This window comes from Schistocerca serialis, chromosome 12, assembly GCF_023864345.2.
Source record: "Schistocerca serialis cubense isolate TAMUIC-IGC-003099 chromosome 12, iqSchSeri2.2, whole genome shotgun sequence".
Classification (NCBI taxonomy): Eukaryota; Metazoa; Arthropoda; class Insecta; order Orthoptera; family Acrididae; genus Schistocerca; species Schistocerca serialis.
The window spans coordinates 89,647,069-89,671,523 of record NC_064649.1 but is presented as its reverse complement, the minus strand read 5'-3'; the positions used below and the strand labels follow the sequence as shown (position 1 = coordinate 89,671,523).

The window sequence follows — 24,455 nt, the reverse complement described above, 5'->3', positions numbered from 1 at the left end:
TGGAAAAAATTACCCTGTAGGAACAAACATTTAAAGTGTTATAGACATGATAAATTGCATACATCTCCAAGCTAGCGTTTGCTGTTGCAATATTCACGTGCAATGACAATCTTCTTCTATATTTGCCTATTTCCCTTATATGTAACCACAACTCTCTTTTAGTCTACCCCACACACGAAATGCCTTACATTGGCCCCCTCCCCACCCCATCCCCCATCTCCCTCACTCCCAGATTACCAGATGACAATGGTCACCTATAACGTCACCAGACATTATCTTCCCATTACCCATTTGTTACCCTTGAGTTTTGTCCAACTTTTCTGTCACATCCTCTACCCTGTGTGAAGCAGCTGACAGCGTTAGAGATTCTTGTAGGTAGGCACCTGTCTCACAGACGTTTCGCCAACCATTCGGTCTCGGTACTCTGTCTTAAAAATTGTTTATTAATTGCTACACACTGTTGTTCTTGATGCAGTGACTGGTGTGAATGAATGAAGTGTCCCTTCTAGCGGACAGCTTGCTTCACGGCCATTTTACTCTCCATTGTATTATGATCGTCCTTATCGTCATCATTTTATCCCCATCTACATGCAAGTCACCGAAGTGGCGTCAACTCGAAAGACTTGCACCAGGCGAACGGTCTATCCGACGGGAGGCCCTAGTCACACGGCATTTCCATTTCCATCACCCATAACCGTGACAGTCTTTCTTAGGTGTGGCCAACTGATTATTAATTGACCTGTGACGCCTCTGTTTTTACAGAAGAGAGAAAATTGTCCTGGAGGATGAACAGGTCCATACTCTCTCTCTCTCTCTCTCTCTCTCTCTCTCTCTCTCTCTCTCACACACACACACACACACACACACACACACACACACACACACACACAAATTTATTACGGTCACATGTTACTTTCTTGTTGTTCTTGGTCGTGTGAGAGCAGTAATTTACTATAACACCTATTTGCCAACCGTTTCAGATAACGGTGGTCGATTCAAATGGACTAGTCCTTGTTGTCGATGTTGGTTGGAGTATCATAGCCATCACTCCTACCATGCTCTCACACTCAACTGTTACTGCCTAATGTCTTCACAGTTCACCTGTGAGCAGTCATTTGCTGATTGTTACATGTTGGCTTCATTATTCGGAATGTTGGCAACCAGTCTTGATGAATTATCGTATTATGTAGTATTCTGCTTAGTGGCAGGCCGACGTCTTCGTACACAGAATTTCTGACACCAATGTTCCCTGTCTTCAACATCTTCCTTCAGTCTGCTGTGTCTCCTTCCATCTTTCGTATCAGCCAGATGTTGAATTGTTCTTCTTCCTCGTCCTGTAGTTCCTTTATCTACCCATCGATGACGTCGTAGCCCCTCGTGTCTAAGTATGTGTGCAATCCATGATGGGTAAGGAGTCGATAACTATCAGGTGTAAATCCAAGGGGGTGTTATGGAGACTATGACCCCATAGAACAAATTTTACTAAATTCTTCTGTATTTTTAAGTACTTTAATTTCCAAATTACTCAGTCACGTTTCGGGAAATAAGATAGGATGAAAATTAATAAGAGACTCGAAAATAAGGATAATAAGGAAAAATTATAAGCTACGTTGTACATAGAATAGTATCAGTTTGGTTGCCTGACAGGCTGCTCAATTGAATAGCTTGACCACACCTACCGGGAGCAACAAATCCGACACGCTTCGTGAGTCGACACGTAGAAGCAGTAAATCACACAAAACTAAGAACAGCAAAACAGGAAGGGAAACAAAACTAAGAAAAAAAACAATTTCTCAAATGCAGGCAGAAACGACTGAAGTAGTTAGCATTTCCCTCATTTACATAGTCGCTTAGCCATGAACTGCAGACCTGTGCTCACTATCGTGGGCTTAGTAATATGTGAAATCGGCGAGTGCACACTTCGATTTTATATCTCTTAAGTTACCATGTTGTCAAAGTTGTGAGAGTTTGTTGCTATTATAGTTCTTAAATCAGCTGCATGACAGAATTACACCTTGTTTGATATTTTTTAAAGTAGTGTAGTAATAATTGATCTAAATAAATTATTATTATTATTATTATAACAAAAATTATATAAAACTTCCTGGCAGATTAAAACTGTGTGTCCGACCGAGACTCGAACTCGGGACCTTACTGGCAGAAGTAAAGATGTGAGTACCAGGCGTGAGTCGTGCTTCGGTAGCTCGGTTGGTAGAGCACTTGCCCGTGAAAGGCAAAGGTCCCGAGTTCGAGTCTCGGTCGGGCACACAGTTTTAATCTGCCAGCAAGTTTCATATCAGCGCACACTCCGCTGCAGAGTGAAAATCTCATTCTGGAAAAATTATATGTTTTGCAGTTATTAAAATGATAAAACCCCTGTGGCACATTAAAACGGGGATGACGAAGGGATTATCGGAATGGGATTGAAATCTGTGGATCTGATGTACAATTGCATACAAACAAATGATTACGATTTCAGAAAAATTTGTTAATGTATTCAATAGAAATAGCTTTCCCAACTGAGCAACTCAATAACGCGTTGGTTCACATCTGACCATCATCCAAGTAGGTATTCCGCTTGGCATTAATTGATAGAATCGATGCGTGTCCTCCTCAGGGACATCATGACACATTATGTCCAATTGGATCCATATACCGTCAAAATCCCGAAATGGTAGGAGGGCCCAGCCCATAATGCTCAAAATGTACTCAGCTGGAGTCTGGCAAGAAGCACAAACTCTCACCTTGTTCGGGCGGGTATTATCTTGCTGAAATGTCATGGCATGTCATGAAGGGCAACAAAACGTAACATAAAATAAATGATAATTAATTGAAATCCTCAGCTGCCAACAGGTGTTATTATACCTCGATGGGGACAGCTGAAAATGTGCGCCCCGACCGGGACTCGAACCTTGGATCTCCTGCTTACATGGCAGACGCTCTATCCATCTGAGCCACCGCGGACACAGATGAATAGCGCGACTGCAGGTACTTATCCCTTGCACGCTTCCCGTGAGACCCACATTCCCAACTGTCCACTATCTACTCGTACATACGTAATGTTCCTATCAGATATATTGCCCATCCACTCATTACTCGCGCCCACTAAGGTGACGATTCCCGTAAGAGTTTGGGCAACCTGTGCGCATTCGCACAGACGAAGGTCAATGGCCGGGCAGCCTTTACCTATATATGAAGACAGTAACTGTTCTCGATAGAACAGGCACCATTGATGACCGTGCAGCTTCTCTAGAATAAATGATAATTAATTGAAACCCTCAGCTGCCAACAGGTGTTGTCGATATACCTCAATGGGGACATCTGAAAATGTGTGCGCCGACCGGGACTCGAACCCTGTATCTCCTGCTTACATGGTAGACACTCTATCCATCTAAGCCACCGAGGACACAGATGAATAGCGCGACTGCAGGGACTTATCCCTTGCACGCTTCCCGTGAGACCGACAGAAAATGGAATATCGTAGACGTACCGCTGTGTGGTAAGGGTCCCACGGATGACAACGAAACGGGAGTCACATTGACTGGAGTTGAATTGTCTCCAGTGATGAGTCGCGCTTCGAAATGAGCCCTGATGACCAGTGATGACGTGTCTGGAGACGTCCTGGACAATAATGGGATAACAACCTGATAGTTGCCCGGTATTCGTCCTCACGGCTTAGGAGCCATTTCTTCTCATAGTAGGATCACTTTGGATGAGCGACAAGTCGACGATGTTCTACGCCCCGTTTTGTTGCCCTCCATGATAAGCCATCCTGGCCTTACATTTCAACAAGATAGTACCCACAGGCACATGGCGAGAGTTTGTACTGCTCGTCTTCGTGCTTGCCAAACACTACCTTGGCTACCAAGGTCACCGGATCTCTCGTCAGCTGAGGACGATTGGAGTATAATGGACAGGGCCCACCAAACATCTCGGGATTTTGATGATCTAACGCTCCAGTTGGACAGAATTTGCTACGATATCCGTCAGGCGGACATCCAGCAACTGTTTCACTCAGTGCCAGGGCGAATAACTGCTTGCATAAAGGCGAGAAGGGGGCCCAAAAGGTTATTGAATTGGACAATTGGGGAAGCTCTGTAGTCGTAAGAATTTGTTTGCCTGCACATGTACATCAGATCTACCGATTTCCGTCCCATTCGGGTTATTCCTTCTTGGTCCATTTCTTTCCTTTTTTGCCTTAGAGTGTAGTGGAAAAATGTAAATCCCCCAATCAGAAGTGGACACTGGATCCTGGATCCTAAAAATGACTGGCACATGTGCCAAAATAATTATTCTATCAACAATTTTAATAAACATTTTTGGAACAGCGATTGTAGAAAAATATACGATACAAAGTACATACATCAGGTACCGCACGAGCAAAATCAGTCTTCGGCCATCACATAACTTTTAATAAGCATGCCGACAACAGAATTTTCAAGTCCTTCATTACGCTAATAAAGGCTTATTGTTAAATATTTTGGAGGATATCGAGATATAGAGATGAACTGTCAGTTGGATTTTCGTGAAAAACATTTTTATGATATCTTTGACGAAATTCTATGAACACGTGTGTACTCTTTTGTTCAGGAAAACATAGGCCCCAGTTGTATCCATGGCAGAAATGTAGCTTAGAAGAGTATGTAAATATTTATATCACAACCTTAAACTTCCAACTAGAAATATTACAAAATATGACTCCATTCTTAGTATATCAGTTTTATGGGATTTTAAAAAGTGTATGCAATATCAGACCCCTCTGTAGCTAATCATTCCAATATTACATATATCACCAGTGGCAAATAAAGTTAATATAAGACAGACAGACTGAATCTATCATAGGTGTATACTTGCAGTCAAGTCACAACTGACATATCGATAAGATACCGAAATGCCAAAGACCTTCACAGCATCGTTGACTTTGAAACCATTGCGGTAGTACCACCTTACCCCATAGAGGGCACGCTGAGTATACATCGTCTGTACAGTTATTTTAAAGCTTTTAATTGATATTTTATACAATATTTAAGTAGTTCCATGCTTGTAAAGAGATATTTTATAAATAACTATTTTTATGTTATTATTGTATTTTTTACGTTTTTACGATTATGTGAACCCGTTTTACACTGATTGGTTGACTTGAGGTAGACAGAGAAGAGGTAGGCGGAGCATCTTCGTATTTAAGCGTATGCCCGTCACTTGCTGGCACCAGCCGACATCACAGCAGCTGAGAAGAGTGCTCCACCTACCATCTTCGAAGGATGCCATGGGTATAACAAGTCTTATTGTATTTTATTCTTATAAGGATTTTGTCATATTTTATTGTCAACCTAGTAAGGCTTCTATTACTTTCTAGATCAAACTACAGGTCTGACGATGGTCATGTGATATGACCGAAACCGGTCACCTATGTTCTTGTAGCATACGCGGTGCGATCAATACTGAATTTTAATAGGTTTGCTTATAAATAAATAAATCTTCTGCTGCCAGTCACGATATTTTCTTTATTTTACTATTCGCCCGACGCGTTTCGAGAAATAATTCCCATTTTCAAGTGCGTTTTTTGGTGTGTATTAAGCCATTTCTTTTGATGTTGTCAGTGTGTGTGAGTCTGCTTCACTTTGTTGACTTTTACTGTAATACATAAGAAACACGCGATTTTTTTTATTTAGTTGGGTATCAGTTTTTTTTGTGAGGTTAGTGGCTAAAACTTAGAACAATTTGTACTTAGTTTTCTAATGGTCCATTTGTGTAGAGTCTCACACACACACTTAACATCACACACAACTTGTTGTACTCTTTATACATCGAAAAATCTTATATAAACAAAACAGTTACAAGGATATTCTTACAGGTAGTCCACAGATATAACATTATAGGTATTCTACAGATTATCATATGCTTTTGTACAGAGGTTATTTATCTTAACAATTTGGCTCATGAATTACTTATATTGATTTTACAATTGTGCATATTTCTATGTTTTACTATTTTTATTTTTATTTAAGTATATTATCGAAACACATGAAGAAATTCACTGATTCACTTTCAAGTTTTTCATGTAATATTTTATCTTCATGTTTTCTGTAATGTGAATATATCTCCAGTTCTTCAAGCAACAATACCTATAATGTTATCTCTGTGGACTACCTGTAAGAAGATCCTAGTAACTGTTTGTTTATATAAGATATTTTCGATGTATAAAGAGTACAACAAGTTGTGTGTGATGTTAAGTGTGTGTGTGAGACTCTACACAAATGGACCATTAGAAAACTGTAAGTACAAATTGTTCTAAATTTTAGCCACTAACCTCAAAAAAATTGATACCCAACAAAAAAAAAAATCGCGTGTTTCTTATGTGTTACAGTAAAAGTCAACAAAGTGAAGCAGACTCACACACACTGACAATATCAAAAGAAATGGCTTAATACACACCAAAAAACGCACTTGAAAATGGTAATTATTTCTCGAAACGCGTCGTACGAATAGTAAAATAAAGAAAAAATCGTGACTGGTAGCAGAAGATTTATTTATTTATAAGCAAACCTATTGTATCTACAGTCGCAGGCTTTCAAAAACCATTTATAATGGATCAAATCAGACTGAATTGTAAAAAGAATTTTTTTTTTTTTTTTAATATTCTAACTATCCTGTAACTTTCGTGTCTCTTCCCACATCAGCTGCGACCGCCCATTTGCTTATTGTTACAAGTCGTCCCCACTGTTCCAGATCAGAAACATGTGGATGAAAAGTGTGTACTAGTAGTCGCCTGTGTCGTAACTGCCTCACCAACCATCCTGTCACAGCCGCCTCTTACTAGTGGCTTTCCCCACTGAACACTGCCGGCCGGTGTGGCCGTGTGGTTCTAGACGCTTCAGTCTGGAACCGCGTGACCGCTATGGTCGCAGGTTCGAATCCTGCCTCGGGCATGGATGTGTGTGATGTCCTTAGGTTAGTTAGGTTTAAGTAGTTCTAAGTCTAGGGGACTGATGACCACAAATGTTAGGTCCCATAGTGCTCAGAGCCATCTGAGCCAACCCACTGAACACTGGGCACCTGTTTACCAACGCAGCCGTGTCTTCTGTCCACTGTTTCAGATGAGGGCGCCGGGTCCCAATGGATGAGGAGTCCATTCTGGTAGGCGCCTGCGTCGCGGTCGTCACGCTCACCGTCGTGGTGCTGGTCGCCTGCTACGCCCGGGTGCTGACCCAGCTCTGCTGCACCAACAGCAGGATCACCCCATAGGTACAGCAAGCCTCTAGCCTCACCATCTCAAAATGCAGTACAAACTCCATGGATTGATCGATGAAAGGATACAGAACAAAAAAGGGCTAATGAACTTATGACCGGAAGTGCATGGGTTTCAGGCCAGATGCCATTTATTCAACCATACATTCCACTCCCAAAGACAGCAGGTGTTGACAGATGTGAAAATTACCGAACTAATTCTACACAGACTGATGGAAAAACTGGTAGAAGCCGACCTCGGGGAAGATCAGTTTGGAACACATGAGGCAATACTAACCCTACCACTCATCTTAGAAGGTAGATTAAGGAAAGGCAAACCTACGTTTCTAGCATTTGTAGATCTAGAAAAAGCTTTTGACAATGTTGAATGGAATACTTTCTTTCAAATTCTGAAAGTGTCAGGTCGTCCGGAGTGGCCGAGCGGTTCTAGGCGCTGCAGGCTGGAAACGCGCGACCGCAACGGTCGCAGGTTCGAATCCTGATTCGGGCATGGATGTGTGTTATGTCCTTAGTTAGGTTAAAGTAGTTCTAAGTTGTAGAGGACTGATGACCTCAGAAGTTAAGTCCCATAGTGCTCAGAGCCATTTGAACCATTTTTTTCTGAAGGTGGCAGTGGTAAAATACAGTGAGCGAAAGGCTATTTACAATTTGTACAGAAACCAGATAGCAGTTATAAGAGTCGAGGAACATGAAAGGGAAGCAGTGGTTGGGAAGGGAGTGAGACCGGGTTGTAGCCTCTCCCTAATTGAATCTGTATATTGAGTAAGCAGTAAATGAAACAAAGAAAATATTCGGAGTAGGTATAAAAATTCCATGGAGGAGAAATAAAAACGTTGCGGTTCGCCGATGACTTTGTAATTCTGTCAGAGACAACAAAGGACTTGGAAGAGAAGTTCAAGGGAATGGACAGTGTCTTTAAAGGAGGATGTAAGATGAACATCAACAACAGCAAAACGAGGATAATGGAATGTAGTCGAATTAAATCGGGTGATGTTGAGGGTATTAGATTAGGAAATGAGACACTTAAAGTAGAAGATGAGTTTTGCTATTTGGGGAGCAAAATAACTGACGATGGTCGAAGTAGAGAAGATATATAATGTAGATTAGCAGTGGCAAGGAAAGCGTTTCTGAAGAATAGAAATTTGTTAACATCGAGTATAGATTTAAGTGTCAGGAAGTCGTTTCTGAAAGTATTTTATGGAATGTAGCAATGTATGGAACATGGATGATAAGTAGTTTGGACAAGAAGAGAATAGAAGATTTCGAAATGTGGTGCTACAGAAGAATGCTGAAGATTAGATGGGTAGATCACATGACTAATGAGGAGGTATTGAACAGAATTAGGGAGAAGAGGAGTTTGTGGCATAACTTGATTAGAAGAAGGGATCGGTTGGTAGGGCATATTCTGAGGCATCAAGGAATCACCAGTTTAGTATCGGAGGGCAGCGCGGAGGGTAAAAATCGTAAAGGGTGACCAAGAGATGAATACACTAAGCAGATTCAGAAGCTTGTAGGTTGCAGTAGGTACTGGGAGATGAAGAAGCTTGCACAGGATAGAGTAACATGGAGAGCTGCATCAAACCAGTCTCAGGACTGAAGACCACAACAACAACAACACATTGTTGCAGAGACTAAAGTCTAATACGCGCTGTACCATGTAGTTACAGTTACGGTATGTGTTGCAAACGCTTTACATGTTCCGCCACCATGCGTGTACGTGCTGTGACTTGAGCTGTCTTATACGTTCACATCGACCAGGCTGCATCTGAACAATGAATAGGTACCATGAATATGCTGCTCCAGTTCTCCACATCTGGAATGGGCTCTGCATACACGACAATTTTGAGATGTCCCCACAACCGTAAATCGCACAGGATGACATCCAGTGGACGAGCAGGCCATGCAAATTGACCCTCTCGTCCGATCCACCGACCAGGGAAGACACGATTGAGATGTGTCCAGACATTAACGGCAAAGTTGGTTGGTTGATTTGGTGCCTTTTCAGAGGAACCATCCCAGAATTTGCCTGAACCGATTTAGGAAAATCACGGAAAACCTAAATCAGGATGGCCGGACGCGGGATTGAACCGTCGCTCTCCCGAATGCGAAACGGCAAAGTGGACACCATCATGTAGCAGACACATAACCCTTCGAATCATCAATGGCACTTCTTCCAGCAGTTGAGGCAAAATCACGCACTAGAAATGCCGATAGTTCCGGCCTGTTTGGCGACGTGGAAGGAAGACTGGTCCCAAAAAATAGTCGCCAATTATCCTGGACCACACATTCTGGCTGTACCGATGCTGATGATTCACTGCCACCGTACTATCCCACAGATGACTGGCATGAAAGTTGAAGATACCACTCCACGTAAAGATGGTCACCTCTGTGGACAGGATGGATGACACAAATCACAGAATTGTGGACGCCCGGTGAAGAAACCAGTGACAAAACTACTCCCGATGTGGAATGTCTGACGTTAATAAGCCCTGCACACGCAGTGCGTGACAAGGGTAGTAGAAATTGTCATATAGAATATTCCACATGGTCGTCTGGCTTATCCTGTACTGGCAGGGTAATTGCCTGGTAATGATACGTCAGTCACCTTCCACAGTGTTACTTTTCCTCCAAGTCAGGTGTCCGAACCTTTCGGGTACGTCCTTGATGATTTCCTGCTTCCTGAAACGACTCTGTCTCAGACAAGCGGTGAAACACTGTTGCAAACATTGAATGCAGTGATTGTTGTCGTCGGGGACAGAGCTCCTGATACAACCTCGCTGCCCGCTTGTTGCCATTTGAAAGTAAAGACCATGTCGGCAAGATCTCGATTCGACTACGAAACCATTATGTACAAGGATTTATCACATCCATTACAAGGTGAGTCAGCAAGAGAGGTGAATGGACGTAGCATTACCAACTACAATGGCAGGAGAGGGCACCTGGGCTCGGCATATGAGGAACAGTGCCACCTTCTAGGAGAAACCATGCATACCGTAACTGTGGCTGCATGGTACACCGCATATTAGACTGCAGTCTCTGTAACAATGTGTAAGTGAATAAATGGTGTCTAGCATGAAAACCATGCACTTCCGGACTCAAGTGCATTAAACCTCTTTTGTTCCATAGACTCTCATCAGTCAATTCCTAGAGTTTCTACTCTGGAAAAAATCACGCTGTATATGCTGCTCATTCTAGTAAATCAAACTTTGTCCACCATTATCACTGTCCCATCCAAGAACTGGACTACATGTGCTGCACTACAGAACTGCTCGCTGTTAACAGCTGGGACTGATGACCACATATGTTAAGTCCCATAGTGCTCAGAGCCATTTGTTAACAGCTCACTGGCATAGCTCGCCATTCACAAATCAGACTCACTGAGTCTTAGAGAGGCTATTACACAATCAAATTTATTGGACAAAGAAATTTGACCAAATATTGGACCTAGATCTTCGACAAACATCTTTGACGTGCCGCAAAAATGTAATATTACACTTGTGGGGCGGCGAATGAGTTATTGAAACATTTTAATCTACTGTTGTATCCTTGTTTGAATGTTGTAACAATTCCCTGCCGATGCACCATATGTGGGGCGGCGGATAAGTTTGTAGAAAATTAATCTAATCTGATTGCTGGATAAACGCTTGCATGTAGAATCAGTTTCTGGCTTTTAGAATGTTGTTAATGCTGTCTTTCGCCGTTCTCGACACTGGCTCTCTATTTACTTTGTGGTACCCAGAAAGTGATTTAATAAAACATGGAACCAGTAATAGAGATCCTAGTGCCCACTTCATTTGAGATACAATTATAGCTGCAACTTATAGCTCTGAGGAATTAGGAGATTGTCCGGGATTTCTAATCAAAAACAGTTTTCCAAAATAGTTGAGTATATTCTGAAATTCACTGATAAAAAACACAAGTATCCCTACAACCTAACTAACAGAGCAGTTCAGAGTCTAATGCGCTGATGCAACTATAAATGTCTGAATTAAATGCCACAAAGAATGCTCGCCATAATTTGATGAAAATATTTCATCAAACGCCACGCTAAATATTTGGTAGAATGTCTGTCCCGCGACGGCACGTGAAAATACGACAATACGCAAACTGAAGCTAGATAATGAAAATCATTCCAGAATTAACACTTCACATAAAATGTTTTCATGGTTCCGCGTATCTCTAGTAACTTAATACGGCACCCGAGGCTGTTTGTAGCAGTGACACTGATGCGACGCGACTCCCGACACAGATGGCGTGTCATTCAGCGTCTGGAGAGAACTGGGGCCTTTCTTCCTCGCGCAGCGTCCTTATATATAAACCCGCGGTGCGGACGGCGAAGGGAACGCCTGATCTTTTCGGCTCTCTCGACTAGCCGCTGGGCTTGTAACGCACCACTTCAAGTTACATAATAATTTATAGCTTCTTTTGCCGATGGCCGAAGAAGCTCTTAATTTAAACGTGCATTCAGCACGCAGGTAAGTATTGATAATAAAATTTTGACGTGGCTAAGTTAAATATTCTGGGCGAGAGAATTAATTAAATTACACTGTACGCAGTAGATGAGCTCTGAACTGGCCCTTTTGAGATCCGCTATCGCTATAATTTTATAGGTATTCAAAAGAAACTTTTCACATCTTCATAGTCATAGCGGACCTCCAACCTATTTAAATCTAAACATCCTAGCCTTATTTATTAGCCTATTTACTCTATCTTGCTTCCTTCAGTTTTGAGATGAAAACCAGAAAATCATGAATTTCCACTAAAATCTTAATTCGTGAAATCCAAAGTACTATTTTTATTAAATCATTATGAAAGATGAATCTAAATATAAACTTTGAAGTCTCTAGCTCTTTTCTGTTGCGCCAATGATTTTTTTAGAAAAACGTCCAAATTTCGAAAATGACTTAAGTTATCGAACTGATATTTAACACACATTAGTTTAGTATTATTTCTGACATGCTAGAAAAGTTTTAGTTCATTTGCTTGATTTTTAAGGTATTGCGCAACATTTATGACGTCAGAGCTAGTTACAGCAGACTGGCTGGCACACAATGGAAACTGATGTGAATTTACTACAGCGTGAGTAGGCTGCTTCCCTACACACTGGCATCCAATGCTTTGTCAAAATTTCAGAATGGTGGACAACAACTTGTTACTATACGCTGCAGTTGCCTGTGGTACAATTGCATTGTGTTTTCATTTGTAAGAGGAGCGGAAAAAAAGGAAAGTAAACTTAAGTGAAGCTGTGCGTTTTAGGCGAGATGAAAAAAGCATACATCAAAATTTGTCATAGGACCTGCTAGTTGAGGACGTGAAATCGAATGAAAATTACTTCAGAATACGCGAAAGATGATTTCGATAAGCGCTCAGGAAAATTGGCTCCTTACATTACGAGGCAGAATACTCACTTCAGAAATACTACATCCGCAACACGACTTCTTGTAACAGAAGGAAGCTACTCTAGTTTACAGTACAGCATTCGAATACCGCAGTGCACATTGACAAAAATAATACCAGAAACGAGGGAAGCCATTTGTAAAGCACTGAAGAAGAAATATATTAAGACAAATAATTGTTTAGTACATACTATAGCCATGAAGAAATATTTTTATTTCTACAAAAGTTGTAAATATTCTCCTACATATCCTCGGGGCTACATCTTGGCCGTACTTCGCGGCTAATGGCCTCTGAAATGTTTATACAGATCTCGATTCCTCTTATTCTGTTTCCGTATTCTGGATGCCGCAAGTTACATAGTTATTCAGCTGCCTTGTACGTGTCTAAAAACTTCGTTGTAGGTGCTGCGACACAACGCATAAATTTCGAAGCCACGTTGATAAACATCAGATCAGTGGTTCCCAACCTCACTGATACCATTACCCTGCCGTGCCATCAAATATTAGCTGTTACCCGCAACCCTCCCCTCCCACACACACACACACACACACACACACACACACACACACATTCACGCTTCTCTCTTCCTCTCGAGATTATCAACATTAACGCTTAAAAAATACTTTAGAATGAAGAAGAAAGTTCTTTGACGACTTCCATTTTAATTAAATCACGAACTAATGAGTTAATGAAGCAATGCTTATTTCTAACATTTCGTGGTAGAATTAAGAAGAAATTTTCCTTGAATCGCATTTGCTATCTATAACTCCTTCTCAGAAAAGAAAGCTAACTAGCCACTTTGAGGGTGGACACTTACTACAAGACGCTTTCTCTGCATCAGTCCTCTCCCTAAAATCAAATTAAAATGCGTGCATTGTACATATGTCTACTGTTGGTAAATCACTTGATTGTGGGACCGCATACTTCTGAAATGGCAGAAATTGGAAGAATTCAGGCTGCCAGTGCTTTGAGTCTTAACACTGGCAATAATAATAATAATAATAATAATATTCACAGATATTATTATTATCATTATAGTGTAGGACCTACAGCTTTAATAGCCATTACATAGTTACTGTTGTGCTGTCCTGTCAATTAGTACGCTTATTGTTGCCAAATGAATAATGAACCACTTTCTAGGCTGTTCTGGTAACTACCAACAACTCAGAGAAGTCCGTTTCATGAGATATTTAAGCATATGTAGTGTAGATGTCTCAGACGCATGGTGCAAAGTACAAAGTATGTGTGTAATAGATGGCCTGTGTGAGGAAGATGAGTGATAATAGTAATGATCTTTCAAAAATGATTTAGTTTCGTGACCAAAACGCAATCGAACCTTTTTTTTCTTACGTTTTACCCCTCAGGGGGTAATTACCACCAGGTTGGGAACCACTGCACTAGATGTCAAACAGCTAAAGCGATGCTAGCGCTCTAAGAGGTTATATTTCTCTTTGCAGTAAACAGAAGACGAAAGATATCTTTGATCAGATCTAAGGCTAATTTGATCAAATACATTCGATGTAACGCGACATTTGACGAAAGTTCCCCATTGTACTATGTCCAACATACTGGACGAATCAACTTTGCCCAATAAATTCGGCAGTACAATATCGACCCTGCCGGCACATTTTCCCCGCACCACTGCTGCTCGCTCTAATTCTCGCCAAGCGATGACATCCAGCTGGATTGTGTTTCACGGTGGGACCATCGCCTATGTCCTGAAACTTGAACTGTGATTGGCTGATTCAAGGTCACTCCAGAAGGATAGCATTTGACTGTTGCTTCTTGCAAGCTTTCTTGGAGCCTATACGCACTGTTGTTAGTTGCTAGATGGGGACACAACTCAGCAACAACCAAAAAGTAAAGCGAAAATTTTGAACAGACGCTAATTACAGCCGTTTTTACTATCAGAACAAAAAACACAGTTCCACTTAACTTTGGTTTCATTAGATTTATTTCCTAAAGTAAATACTATTCGTGAGAGTTACATACAATTCTTTGAATGATGAGATAGAGTCGATCTAAAGCATGTTCCTGAAGAAGGCAGCAGCATTTTCAGTAGCTGCCGGGGCAACAGTCTGGATGATCGACTGATCTGGCCTTGTAACATCAACCAAAACATCCTTGCCGTGTTCGTACAGCCGTAATTTTGCAGAGGGCATGCAGCTTTACTGTATGGTTAAATGATGGGTAAAATAGTGCGGAGGTAAAATAGTCCCCCATTCGGATCTCCGGGCGGGGACTACTCAGAAGGACGCCGTTATCAGCAGAAACGAAACTGGCGCGGAATGTCAGATCCCTTAATCGGGAAGATAGGTTAGAAAATTTAAAAAGGGAAATTGATAGGTTGAATTTACATTTAATGAGAATTAGTGAAGTTCGATGGCAATAGGAACAGGACTTCTGGCCAGGTGAGTACAGGATTATAAATACAAAATCAAACAGGGGTTATGCAGGAGCAGGTTCAATAATTAATAAAAAGTACGAAGTGAACAACCTACTATGAACAGCATAGTGAACGCATTATTGTAGCCAAGATAGACGAGAAGCCCACACCCACCACAATAAAACAAATTTATATGCCAAGTAGCTCATTGAAGACATTGAAACAATGTATGATGAGATGAAAGAAATTACTCAGATAGTTAAGGTAGATGAAAATTTCTTGTGATGGGAGACTAGAATTCGGTAGTAGATAAATGAAGAGACGGAAAAATAGTAGGCGAATATGGACTGGGAGAAAAGAATGAAACAGGAAGGTGCCTAGTAAAACTTTGCACACAGCATAATTTAATCACAGCTAACACTTGGTTTTAAAGTCATGAAAGAAGGCTGTAGTCGTGGAAAAGACCTGGAGATATAATAGTAACACAGTTATTTCGGAACAAGATTTTAAACTGTAAAACGTTTTCAGGGGCAGGTGTCGACTTGACCGTAATTTGCTGGTTATGAACTGTAGATCAAAACTGAAGAAACTGCAAAAGGTAGGATTTAAGGAGCTGATATCTAGATAAACTGAAAGAACCAGAGGTTGTAGAGAATTCCAGAGGGAGCATTAGGGAACGATTGACAAGAACGGGGGAAAAAATACAGTACAACAAGAATGGATAGCTTTCAGAGATGAAATAGTGAAGGCAGCAGGGGATCAAATAGGTAAAAAGACGAGGGTAGTAGAAATGGATAACAAGAGATTATGAATTTAACTGATGACAGGAGAAGATATGAAAATACGGTAAATGAGCAGGCGAAAGTGAATACAAACATCTAAAAAAATTAGATCGACAGGAAGTGCAAAATGGATAAGTAGGAATGGCTAGAGAACAAATGTAAGGACGTAGAATCATATATCACTAGGATCAAGAAAGAGACCGCCTACAAGAAAATTAGAGAGACCTTTGCAGATAAGAGAACCACTTGAATGAAAATTAAGAATTCACATGAAAAACCGATCCTAAGCAAAAAAGGAAAAACAGACAAGCGGAAGGAATATATAGCGAGTCTATATAAGGGAAATGTACTTGAGAACAATATTATGGAAATGGAAGAGGAAAATTAGATGGGTAGATTAGATGGTAACTAATAAGGAGAAGAGAAATTTGTGTCACCACCTGACTATAAGAAGACATCGAATGGTAGGACACATTCTGAGGCATCAAGGGATCACCAATTTAGTAATAGAGGGAAGCGTGCAAGGTAAAAATTAAAAAGGTAGACGAAGAAATGAATACACTAAGCAGATTCAGAAGGATATAGGTTGCTGTAGTTATTCGAAGATGAAGAGACTTCCACATGATATAGTAGCATGGAGAGCTGCATCGAACCAATCTTGGGACTGAAGACCACAATACTTTGAAAGTGGAGATAGGGTCCATCTAAAGCATGTAATTAATTACATCTTGTGGTACCACACTTTCCCGTAACTACACAAGGGTAGTAGTCAAACTTAGAAACATCTATAAATGTAATTATATTTTTTAGCATCTGTCGTGTTTCATCTCCATCTAGAAAGCAACTAACTACAGTGGTGCAAGCTTTTATTACAGCCCATCCACAGCAAGGTCTCAGATTAATTTATTCTTTTAGTTCCAAGTACGAAATGCACATTTGATAATTGCATGATTTGGACAAAAAATAACTGTCTGCATTTTACAGTGTTAAGTGTGGCCTATTGTAAAAACATAGCATATGACTGTCCAGTGTAATTTGACGTTGCAGAGGTTAAACTTCGTATATATTTCGATTTTTCTAGACGACCCATCAGGGTAGACGAGAGCGCTAATGCACTCCTTCCTGGACTCGGGTAGGCGCGCCGGCCCTGGATCGAATCCACCTGGCGGATTAATGACGACGGCTGATGTGCCGGCCAGCCTGGATGTGGTTTTTAGGCGGTTTTCCACATCCTACTAAGTGAATACCGTGCTGGTCCCCACGTCCCACCTCAATTACACGACTCGCAGACATTTGGAACACATTCACGATATTTCACGAGTTACACTAGACGCAGACAGCTGGGGTACACTGCTTCCGTCCCGGGGGGTACGGGGTGGCGGCAGGAAGGGCATCCGGCCACCCCTTAACATTAACACGCCAAATCCGGTTAACCATGGCCGACCCTGCGTCACCGTAGGACAAGGCGCAAGCGATAGGTAGATAGATATATAGATAGACGGATGGATTTCGATTTTTCTAGTCATCGATGATAATGAAAATGACAAGAGTGACCGACACTACGACGCTGGTATTTTTTCTTTTTTTTACATCCTACTACGCCAAACCAAGTCAAATCCGTGTAAAGTCCGTAGGCTTGCCACTGACGCCAACTCGCATTTACTCATGAACGTAGAAAGACATCAGTGTCACCAGCAGTTCACAAACTTTTTAGTACTTTTAGCTATATTTCATTCGTAATAATGTAAGTCTAGAACGTATTGACGGTAAGTTACCCACTACCAAACTTCTTCACCACAACATTTTAAACCAAATGCACGTGGTTTGCAAGTAGTGACATTTCACTATGACTCAAGAATTATGAAAATAGAAGGTGTTTATTAAGTGGCCAAAATGCTACCCTACGTGTGTACAAAATTCTGATTTTTTTTAACAGCATACTTTTTTTCAAAATCGTGTGAGGAACTTCACGGTACTAAGAAATCACACGAAACGAAAAAGTAAGCTTTTAGTTTTTCTACATGTAAAGTGAAGCTTTTAAGGAAAAATGAGTTCATAAAACGACGTGACGTAGACTTGTATACCGCCAAGACTTTTAACAACTGGATATAGCACAAGCGGACTTTTCCCTTTTCGCCTGACACGCCGCAAGGTTGCAGCGTACATCCAACAAGGCGACTGCCGAACAACGAGACGCGATGTGCAGGCAGCGATCAGCGCTGATGCAGCATAAACTACCCTAACGCTGTCTGCATTGTCTGAAAGAAAAAGAGAAGCGCCCAGAGGATGTAGTTGGAAGTTCATCGTAGACGTACTCGCCATCTGCGAGTACGTAAACAGAGTTGCAACTCTGTGCAACAGGTAGTATGGCGACTAGAGTAGGTTACTGTTATTGTCAGACCTGGTGGGGCGTGTAAGAGGCGTGAACAGCATATATGTTAAGTGAGCACTGCGAAGAACACGGGAATACCGCGTACTCGTATGAGATACCGTCATCAGCACCTTACACAGTCTGGAAGGTGCCTTACTGCAGGTCTCCATTTGACTGGCTGGTCAAATCGGGCAACATCTGGATTTCTGAGGCATTTGGATGTGACAGTGCCCGCATGAGGGACTGCATGGAAACTTGTGGGCAGCCATACTCATCTTCAAGGTTCGAGTCGACGACATCTGACCACCACAAGTGAGAATCGTCTTATCGTGCTCCGAGCACATCAAAAGCCACCCAAGATTCCAAGATTAAGCACGGGACATTCTGTGTCGTCCTACACCATTATTTTAAGACTATCAGCAGACAATCTAGCCAATTACCGTTCTGTTTGTAGGCTGCTATTAACACAAGAATAGAAGCGGCTGCAGTTGAAATGGTGCCGCGACTGGGAAGCATGGATTTCTGATGAATGGCATCGCATCGTGTTCAGTGATGATCCACAGTACTGCTTTACCCCTGGTGACCATCATCGAAGACTACAGTGGCGAGCTGGGAAGAGGTCCCATTATCCCAACTGGAGAGGCACACCAGTGTGGGGAGCCACTGGGTATGACCTCAAATCAGAGCTGGCGGCGACTGAGGACCTCTGACGGCACTACAGTACGTCACGGACATCTTGTGCCCTCGTGTGTTACATGAGTACCATGCTGCCATTTTCCAACAGGACAATGCTCTTCTTCGTGTGAACTGCCTGCCTGATGTTGACATACTCCCAAGGCGATCAAAATCCCCAGATCAGTCCCTGATAGAGCCTGTTTGGGACCAGCTCCACTCCAGTGTGAGTATCCAGGATATCAAAGACCAATTACAATACGTGTGGGCCAGTTTGCGTCTTGAGAGGATGCAAACGACCTCATGGCTCCCTTGTCTGCCTAACAGTTCGTGCATCCAGGCCAGAGGGCGTGTAACGTCATACTGATAAGTGACCTCATACTGCCAAGTTGTTTGTAAATTTGGTTTGGATTTGTAATCACCACTCAAGCTGTGAAGTCTCCTTGTCTGAGTGCATTACTTTATTTCTCAAGAAGAGAAAACTGTCCACCCTTCTTCTAGTTGTGTACTGGGGCTTTTTAAGGGCGCTCGTCGTCATTTACTGTCGATCTGCGTCCACTACAGTAATCTGAAACATCACAGTGTCCAATTCGCCGTTGTGCATAGCTTGCCATTATTTCTTGAGCTTTTCACTGTGAATATGTAACTTCCAGCATTAAGTCTATAATAAGGGAAAATGACTGTGGATTCCCTGGTACCGTAGTAGGTGTTGTTGTTCTTGTATCCTCATGGAGGAACAATGACGTGTAAAGCTCTAAGTTATACCTCTCCAGCATAAAGAAACACAAAGGTGTAATCCATATAACAACTGCAACATATCATTCCTTTTCATTAGCGTTTGAAACATGTTGCTAAAATATTATGCTGAGAGTGCACGTGCAGCAGTGCTGTGGAGGAATTGTTTCTGTAGCCAACTTTACTGCTGCAAAACTTAAGATCTACCATACCATACCATACCATACCATACCATACCATACCATAAGATATACCATACTCCTTTTGATTTCCTTTTGATTTGGTAACAGGTAGATCCCCTGCCCACTATTCTTTTAGTGTTTATTTTTATCTCAATTTTCTTTTAAGTATGTTTTTCAAATTGAATAACTTTAATCAGTACTTACTCTACTTACTGTTGTCTCACTAAACAATTTTTTTTTTATGTATGAAATCTGTGCTGGTGTAGTATTACACTGCCATACAAGATAACTTTCTCTCAGTTTTTCAGCTAAAGAACTTCGACCATCATTGGATGAGCACTTACACTGGAGGGATAATACTGTCTGTGTTTGCCAGAAGGTGATGCCAGAAGGTGCATAAGGTGATGGATGATTTGATTGGTGGTTTGTTCTTTTCAGTACTGAATAGTACTTCAACATGTCAACTATCCCATGTTCCAGGAGTAGTGTGCACCAAGTTGCGAGTATTCAGTCAGACGATTTAAAAACTGCCGCAGCCGTGGCATTCACTCTGGGCCAACACCAGTTGTCTCCAGTCGAGATGTGTAGTTCTTCAACGAATAAACAACTCTGTCCTCAAGGTTTCTGGTGAGCACCCAGCTGCCACTGTGCTGTTTGAGCGGTTGAGGGTTGCCACAGTACTAACCCTATCTGTTATTCATCTTCTGGTGTCTCCACTAGAGATGTACACTGTTTGAGCCAACCACTTAAGCCATGTTCTAGGAGGCTGCTGAAGTTTCAGCCAGCAGCATGTTGCCCGAGAACCTGGAGGCTATTTCGGTGCTCATCCTGGGTCTTAATCGCCTCCTGGCGTTTTCGCTTCTTAGACACAGTTCAGCCTACAATTATCCCATCTTCAAGTTTTATGGCGTGCTTTCAGCAACCAGCGTGCTGTTGGATAGCCTGTGAGCTGTCGCATGGTGTCTCCACTGGAGCAGTTTTGTGGTAAGCTTCCAGCCACCAGCAGCTGTCAGAGATCCTGCGTTGTGCTGCAGTGATTTCCTTGGCTCTGGTCCTCCTGTTGGTATCTCCACTGGAAAAGAATGATTCAGCCTTCCAACGTACCACATGGGTGGTGACCTTCCAGCGACCAGCATACAGTGGGATGACCTAAAGACCACCATGGTCTAGCCCTACCTCTGGGATGCTTTCCAGTGTCCCCATCTGATATTCACGATTCAGGTCACCAAATTGCTCCAGAAGTTGGACCATTATGGAATACGGGGAGTAGCTCACAGTTAGTTCACCTCTTATTTTAGCAAAAGGCAGCAAAATGTCGTTATTCACAATATTCATAACCTGTTATGTGGGGTCTGAGTGGGGTACTGTCAAGTGGGGGGTGCCCCAGGGATCAGTGTTGGGGTCACTCCTGTTCCTTATTTATATAAATGATATGCCCTCTAGTGTTACGGGTAACTCTAAAATATTTCTGTTTGCTGATGACACTAGCTTGGTAGTAAAGGATGTTGTGTGCAACATTGACTCGGTTTCAGATAGTACAGTACATGACCTAAGTTCATGGCCTGTAGAAAATAAACTAACGCTAAATCACAGCAAGACTCAGTTTTTACAGTTTCTAGCACACAATTCAACAAAACCTGACGTTTTAATTTCACAGGACTGGCATATGATTAGTGAAACTGCAGAGTTCAAATTTCTAGGTGTTCAGATAGATAGTAAACTGTGAAGGAAAGCCCATGTTCAGAACTTTGTTCAAAGGCTTAACACTTCCATTTTTACTATTCGAACGGTATCAGAAGTGGGTGATTGTCCGACACGAAAATTAGTCTACTCTGATTATTTTCATTCGCTTATGTCGTATTGTATTATATCTTGGGGTAACTCTTCCCATTCTAAAAGGATGTTTTTGCCTCAGAAACGGGCGGTTCGGGCAATAAGTGGTGAAAGTCACTAAACTCCTGTTCACGAATCTTGGTATTTTGACATCGACCTATATATATATATATATATATATATATATATATATATATATATATATATATATATTCCTTTGTGTCATTTCTTATTAGCAATATTAGCTTATTCTCAAGAATACACAGCTTTCACTTAGTTCATACACGACAGAAATGAAACCTGCGGTTGGACCGGACTTCCTTAACTCTTGTACATCCTTAACTCTGCTGCATCCAGCTTCAGTAAGCTACCACTAGAATTCAAAAATCTTAGCAGTAATCCACGCGCTTTGAAATCGAAACTGAAGACTTTCCTCATGGGTCACTCCTTCTATTCTGTCGAGGAGTTCCTTGCAAAATTAAGCTGATTCTTATTGTATCGTTGATTGCGTTTACTTACGGACTGACTTTTTTCGTGTTCATAAACATTTATTTATAACTGTTATTACGTTTATGTTGTAATTTCTTGTACTGACACGATCCATAACCTCGGAGATTTGCTCCTCAATCTGGTCCTACGGAACTTGACATGTAATTAAATAAAAATAAAAAGTATCCCTTGTGTCATACTTCAGTGAGATGCGAAGCTCCTGCCTGCTGAGAAGGTCAAGGAGGCTATAAGTGGTCCTAGCGTTGACCTCCTGTTGTGTTGACAGAAGAGCCAACACCGTGGTACTAGAGGCCGAAATGCACGCGTTTTAGCTCACGCTGGCTGGCGTGAGGAGGGAAGGACTTTACTGACGTTAGGTCTGGAACATGACAAGGAATTACAATTCAGAAAGCGGACGTAATTAGTTTGATACTTAACTTTAACGTCGCTCTTGACGGTACATGATTCACAATATTATCTGTATATGGCGCCTTGCTAGGTCTTAGCAAATGACGTAGCTGAAGGCTATGCTAAATTGTCGTTTCGGCAAATGAGAGTGTATGTAGAAAGTAAACCACCGCTAGCAAAGTCGGCTGTACAACTGGGCGAGTGCTAGGGAGCCTTTTTAGACTAGACCTGCCGTGTGGCGGCGCTCGGTCTATGGTCACTGATAGTGGCGACACGCGGGTCCGACGTATACTAACGGACCGCGGCCGATTTAAAGGCTACCACCTAGCAAGTGTGGTGTCTGGCGGTGACACCACACCTCCTTTTGGTGCCTCCACTGGAGACCTACAGTTCAGTCTATCAGATACTTGATCTTCCAAGTGTGTGGTGAACCACCAGCCTGAGGGTACTTGGCCAGACCAGTCTTGGTCCTGTCTCTGGACATCTTGCTGCTGTCTCTGCTGGTGATAAACACTTCTTCAACTTACCAAATACTATGTGTTCTAGGAGGGTGATGAGCTTCAGGTCACTAGCATGCTGAGCAAGGACCGGGATGTGGCAGCAGCAATGGTCAAGGCTCCAGGCCTCTTCCTGTTGTCTCTACTGGCAATGCACATTTCTCCAGCTTACCAGTTACTTCCTGTTCCAGGAGTGTGCTGAGCTGCTGTCCACCAGCATGTTGACAGAAGGCCTGGGAGCGGCCGCGGTGCTGGCCCTGGCTCTGGGCCTCCTTTTGGTGTCGGCCCTGGTGGTGTGCTACGCCTGCGTTCTGCGCCAGCTGTGCTGCCGGGCCGCCGCAGACGGCAAGCTGTGGCCCAGGGGCTGCGGGCGGGGGCGGTGGAGATCCCGCGTTGCGGGCAGTGGGGGCGGTGCCGGGGGTGGAGGCAGCACTGCGGGGGCGGAGGACAGCAGCCGCGTCCAGCAGGCGCCCACCGAGGAGCACGAGCTGCCCCTCGCAGACATCTACGCGAGTGTCTTCAGCAGCCGAGGAGCATCGCCCGCTATGGGGTCGGCGTCTGCCAGGGCTTCAGGCTCTACTGGTGATGTCGTGGCGATTACATCCTCCACGTGACACTCACCGTCAAGATGTTAAGGCCATACTGAGGGAGCGTCCTCCACATGAACAGGCTTTCTTTGGAAACATAATACTACCGTGCCGCCATTCTGCTTTTGCCATGAACATGATATCACCCAAACAACTGTCAATGGACGATCCAGCAAATTTGGGCAAAGATCGAGCCAAGCTCATATGTTGTGACAGATTCAGATCAGTTGTGTTACAAACCCAATGTGAGATTTTTTGCTATGCTGTTATTGTGTTTTTCCTGTCCACTTGATACTATCCAACAACTCAGTGCATCATCCAATGAATTTGGGCGGAGATCGAACTAAGTTGAGTCTTTTGAAAGTACGTGGTTTCATTCCTGTGTTAATAAAATGATTCTATTCAATAGACTGCAGACTGACCTTTCCAAAGCAGCTGTAGTACATAGCCGGAGTCGAATTTAAATGTATATGTGTCTCAGAATACAACATTCCATTGTGGCCTTCAGTTTAATTACTGATTGGTGACGGTAGTGCTCCGAAACTACTACTACCTGAGTGTCCATTGTACTTGGCTGTATGTATACTACACTATCTAGCTTTTACAAACTACAACATTGCTCTGTGTTTGGTGCCTTCCCATTGGTGCTTCTGCAGTGATACTACCAAACTGTTTCCAGATTTACAAATTAGACACATCAGGAGTACTTTGGATTACTGCAATGGACTTGTGAAGTTACGTAAAACGATACATGCTACTGATAACTTCAGTTACTGATCATTGATGCAACTCCAGTATCGGTTACTGATAATTGCTCCAACTCCAATGAACATATTACATCAGCTATGTCATCAAACGATTCAGCGTA

General features: G+C 42.3%; 1 long non-coding RNA gene across 1 annotated transcript in view; it reads left to right on the top strand.

The window, feature by feature from the left end:
- LOC126428333 (uncharacterized) overlaps nt 1-23,357 on the top strand; it is a 444,734-nt gene extending 421,377 nt beyond the window's left edge. Inside the window, exons 3-4 of the long non-coding RNA XR_007576823.1 lie at nt 7,098-7,245; nt 23,192-23,357. This is a non-coding gene — a long non-coding RNA (uncharacterized LOC126428333). The remainder of the gene's footprint in view (nt 1-7,097; nt 7,246-23,191) is intronic.
- The last annotated feature ends 1,098 nt before the right edge of the window (nt 23,358-24,455 follow it).